This window comes from Pteropus alecto, unplaced genomic scaffold (genome assembly GCF_000325575.1).
Source record: "Pteropus alecto unplaced genomic scaffold, ASM32557v1 scaffold239, whole genome shotgun sequence".
Classification (NCBI taxonomy): Eukaryota; Metazoa; Chordata; class Mammalia; order Chiroptera; family Pteropodidae; genus Pteropus; species Pteropus alecto.
In genome coordinates, this window is record NW_006494613.1 from 7413688 (window position 1) to 7419149 (window position 5462).

The following is a 5462-nucleotide window of genomic DNA, read 5'->3' on the forward strand; positions in this document are numbered from 1 at the left end:
TTTGCAAACTTAGTACAAGTAAACCTGAAACAGTTTGTGCTTTGAGGCTGTCTCTCTTGCCGCACACTAGAACTCTGAGATCATAATGTGAGGAGCTCAGTCTACCTACTGGAGGATGAAAGACCCTTTGGCACACAGACAACCCACCTCAGCTTAGTTGTGTCCCTCAGCCACACATTAGTCATTTAGTAGTTTTGGTATTAACAGACCCACTTCATTATTATGGTACTGGTAGAACACTTATTAGCGAAGTGTATTGCTATGGAGATGTGTTTCTCCTGGTACATTACTATCCACATCTTCTATTTAATTCTATTTAAGTCCATTTAATTCTGTGTCTCTAATCAGAATTTTTTATCTTTTTTCCCAAACTAAACTGGTTGCTTTCTATTATCACAGCTCAGATTTTGTTCATTAGCTAATTAAAAAAAAAAAAAATTAGCCTGTAAACAAGATGTTCTCTATTCTAGCTGTAGAATTCAACAGCTATTTCTATGATTCCCTCGCTATTTCTTTCACTAATTATTATTACAACATTAGTAGCTGTACTTACAGGGAATCCTTCAAAAGCAAATGTGCTTGATTAAATGCTTTCTACCCTGGGCACTGATGATAGAAAAAGCATTTACCCATTGCTGGGTTTGAGGATGGATGCATAAGGAGACATGACTTAAATCAGGCAATAATATTTTTATGGTCAAACAGAGTCAAGAAGACTATCCTAAGTATTAAAAATCTCTTGTGTCCACTGTTGTTTCATGTTTTCAGCAAACATTTTGCTAAAAGAAACTTTCTTTTCCTGAAGTAGTTTTGTTTCATTGCTACCACCCATCCACTCATTTATTTGTTTAACAAAATAGTATAGAAAGTACTTATTGAGGAGCAGGTACCTATGTAAAGTGCTGTATATTCAAAGGCTGATAAGAAATGAATCCTATCCTCAAGAAAACCTTATCCTGTCCATTTCCACAATAAAATGAGTTACATGTGGACAAAAATAAACATTAGCAAGGAGCACTTTATTAAAGAATTTGAACATTATTACATTTTAAAACTCTTACTAGCTTTCAAAATGATAAACAAGAAAAAACATGTTATTCTTGCACATATATAATATATATTATATATACTGTATGTATAATATAAATATATACACACAGATACACACACACACACACACACACACACAGGGTGAGTGACACGAATGCCCACATTTATATATCCAGGATATAAACTGTATCCAATAATTATTCCTATTCAAACCTTCTATTTCAGCCCAAAGGATGCTAGTTATGGTTTGGAAGGATAACATTTGGCCCTGAAAACATTCAAAGTGGTTTTTTTTTTTTTTTCCTTTAAATGTGGCTTACATCAGTCCTAACCAGTCGGTCACAGAGAATGCGCTTATCACCACGCTGTCATTGCTTGTCTCTGCTCTGCCCTGGAATATGCTAGCTGAAACTAAATTCTTCAATCACAGCATTGGTATCTGTGAGATATAACTCCTAAATAGAATACTTCTTATAAGGTTATTTTTTTAAGAAAAAAATTATCTTAAAATCTGTTTATTTGTTTATGTATGTTATCAGTTACTAACTCTGAAAAAAATCTAGTTCTTGCTTAAAAAAAAAAACATGCTAAATACATTAATGTAATTCTTCAGTTCATATAACTGAAGTCAATGACTACCAAATGTATCACAGCAGTCTGTAAGGAGACTCGCTCACGGTAAATGGATGCTATGCAAAGGCAATACGGCATAGAGAATTTGGAGCCAGATAGAGGTAGTAGCAAAGCCTACCTATGCTTCTTACAGATTGTATTTTTAAGCCTTTGTTTCTTTATATTTCAAAGCGAATGTAATAATATCAATTCTACAAGCTTGGGAAAGACTAAACAAGGTAACCATGTAAAAAACCCTTTCCCAAAACATCACAAGTTCAACAAATGCCATGTGTCATTACCTTTTTTAACATAATACTTTAGTATAGTTAATTAGAATATTATTACAATTATAAGAAAATAAATTAGTCCAATAAGGATGAATGGAACTATACACATACAGGCATACCTCTTTTTTATTATGCTTCACTTTATTACATTTCTCAGATATTGCATTTTCTTTTTTTACAAATTTCAGTTTTGTGACAACCCTGCATCAAGCAAGTCTATTAGTGCCATTTTTTCCAATGTCATTTGGTCATTTTGTGCCTCTGTGTCACATTTTGGTGATTCTCACAATATTTCAAAAAAATTTTATTATCATATTTGTTATAGTGATCTGTGATCAGTGATCTTTGATCTTACTATTATAATTGTTTTGAGGTGACACAAACTGTGCCCATGTGACAGCAAAATTGATTGGTAAATCTGTTTTTCTGTCCTGGCCCCACATTAGGCTCCCCAGCTCATGGTTCTAGTGCTGGGAAAATAAGTCTCCACAACTTCTGGCTGTGAAAACCAGCAGAAATTGTAGCAGAGTGAGATGGAAGGAGACTGGAGTCACAGATGTTCCTCTTAAGGGTCCTGTGTGAGAACTTGTTCTGAGCTCCAGTGCTGGGGCAGCAGCTTGAAAGGCACCAGGAGGAACCAAGTTGTCTTTCAGGGTGAGGGCTAGAAGGGCAGCTTTCTCCCAGACAGAAATGCTGGCAGAGGCATCATTTCTTTGTTGATCCCTTCCTACCATCTCCGCGCCTGCCCACCCCCCCACCCGGTGCAGACACAAACAGCTATCATATCTGAGTCTCTATCAACATGCTAATCCTGGTCACCCTACCCAGGAGATTCCCTGAGACCCCACCTCACCCAACTTGTGGGCCCACCCAAGCTACTTCCAGTGGCTTTTCCATACAAATGGCCTGTCTTGGCTCATGCTTCGGATTTTCCTAAAAAAAGGTTTACAAAATCCAAATAAGCAGCATTGGCTTGTTCCATATCTCTTGCTGAGCAGACCCAAGTGCTGCCCTAGCGGCAGCTGGCCGTGGTTTATGGCTTGGCCTCTCAAGGTACCTCCAAGCCTACTGTGGGCAGAGGCCATCTGCAGATTGCTTGGTGATTCTTACCAGGTGGCTCCAGGCAGGGCACTGGCTAAGATTAAACTTGACCTGCAGTGGGAGTCCTCCTAGGTGTCGTGGAGGCTAGCGAACCTGATGGCCAGCTTCAGACTAAGCTGGAGCACCATCAGAGATGTACACCTAAAGGGAAAAATGGGCAGGCACCAGAGCCCTACTAAAACAAGTCCTGCTTCATAGGGAAAGCCCAATAAACCTGGGAGTCAATCCCACTGGTGTGCAAATAGCAACCAAGTCTCAACTACAACGTGAGGGCAAACATAAACCATACAAGAGACAAACCTGGAGCACCCACTTCAGGTGATCAGGATACTGCCCCACTGGGCCCCACAACACAGCTACTACAAAAGGACATTCTACTACGACCAGGACACATAGAAGACTACCTAATATATAGAAACAAACACAGGGAAGCAGCCAAAATTGGAAGACAAAGAAACATGTCCCAAATGAAAGAACAAAATAAAGCTCCAGAAAAAGAACGAAACAAAATGGAGATAAGCAATTTACCAGATGCAGAGTTCAAAACACTGGTTAGAAGGATGCTCAATGAACTTAGAGGAAGAGTAGATGAACTCAGTCAGAACTTTAACAAAGAAATAGGAAACATAAAAATGGAGATGGAAAACATAAAAAAAGGACCAGTCAGAAATGAAGAATGCATGAGAGGGGATCAACAGCAGATTAGACAAAACAGGATCCAATCAGTGATTTAGAAGATAAAGTAAGAGGGAATTTTCCAGAACTCTGGGTAAGAGGTGGAGGAGCAACAGCTGCCTGAGCTGTGCATAGTAACACGCTCTCTCCTGCTGCCCCATGGTGGCCTCGACCTGCTTACTGGCCATCAAAACTAGTGAAAAAAAACGCCACCTACTGCGACATTTTGGGGGTCAAATCCAATGCCACCCAAGAAGAATTAAAAAAGGCTTACAAGAAATTGGCCTTGAAATACCACCCTGATAAAGATCCAAATGAAGGAGAGAAGTTTTAACAGATTTCTTAAGCTTATGAACTGCTCTCCTACACAAAGAAAAGGGAATTGTATGACAAAAGAGGAGAACAAGCAATTAAAGAAAGTGGAGCAGGTGGCAGTTTTGACTTCCCCATGGACATCTTTGGTATATTTTTTGGAGGAGGAAGGATGCAGAGAGAAAGAAGAGGTAAAAATATTGCGCCTCAACTCTCAGTAACCTTAGAAGATTTATATAATGGCACAACAAGAAAACTAACTGTAAAAAAATGTGATCTATGACAAACATGAAGGCCAATGTGGTAAGTAAGGGGCAGTAGAGTGCTGTCCCAATTGCCGAGGTACTGGGATGCAATAAGAATTCATCAAATAGGACCTGGAATGGTTCAGCAAATTCACTCTGTATGCATATGGTGCCAGGGCCATGGGGAATGAATCAGTTCTAAAGCTAGATGTGAAAGCTGCAATGGAAGGTAGTTCAAGGGAAGATTCTAGAAATTCATATTGACAAACACATGAAAGATGGCCAGAAGATAACATTCCATGGTGAAAGGGACCAAGAACCAGGACAGGCACCCAGAGATATTATCTTTATTTTAGATCAGAAGACCCAAGCTATTTTTACTCAATGAAAAGAAGACATTTTCACGTTAATGGACATACAACTGGCTGAAGCATTATGCGGCTTCCAAAAGCCAATATCTACTCTTGACAACCAAACCATAGTCATCACCTCTCATCCAAGTCAGACTGTCAAGCATGGAGATATTAAGTGTGTATTAAGTGTGTGCTAAATGCAGGCATGCCAATTTATCATAGACCATACTAAAAGAATAACCTAATCATTGAATTTAAGGTAAACTGTCCTGAGAATGGCTTTCTCTCACCTGATAAACTCTCTTAGATTTAAAAATTCCCACCTGAAAGGAAGTAGAAGGGATTGATGAAATGAACCAAGTAGAACTGGCAAACTTTGATCCAAATTAAGAAAGACAGTGCCATTACAATAGAGAAGCATATGAAAATGGTGAACATCATCCTAGCGGGGTATTGAGCATCAGATCTCTTAATGGGGCCAGTGAATGACACTCATTGTTGGCATTTTATAAGCAGCAGTGAATGAGTGAAGGACTATAATCATGTGCTCACTATTTGCTATTGCTTTTGTCTTAATATTCAACTATAGTGCTGTTTTAAAAGTTAAATGGAGAATATGCTCAAATATAAAAGCTAAAAAAGAAGAAGATAAAATAGCATGAAGAATATAGTCAATAATATTATGATAACTATATCCGGTGTCAGATGGGTACTAGATTTATTGGTGTGATCACTTTGTAAGTTATATGTGTCTAATCACCATGTTGTATACCTGAAACTAATATAATATTGTATGACAATTGTAATTAAAAATTAAAAATATA

At 38.2% G+C, this 5462-nt stretch overlaps 1 pseudogene; it reads left to right on the forward strand.

Annotated features, from left to right (window-relative positions):
- The first annotated feature begins 1732 nt into the window (after positions 1-1732).
- Positions 1733-5127, forward strand: LOC102889212 (annotated as a pseudogene).
- Positions 5128-5462: the final 335 nt, after the last annotated feature.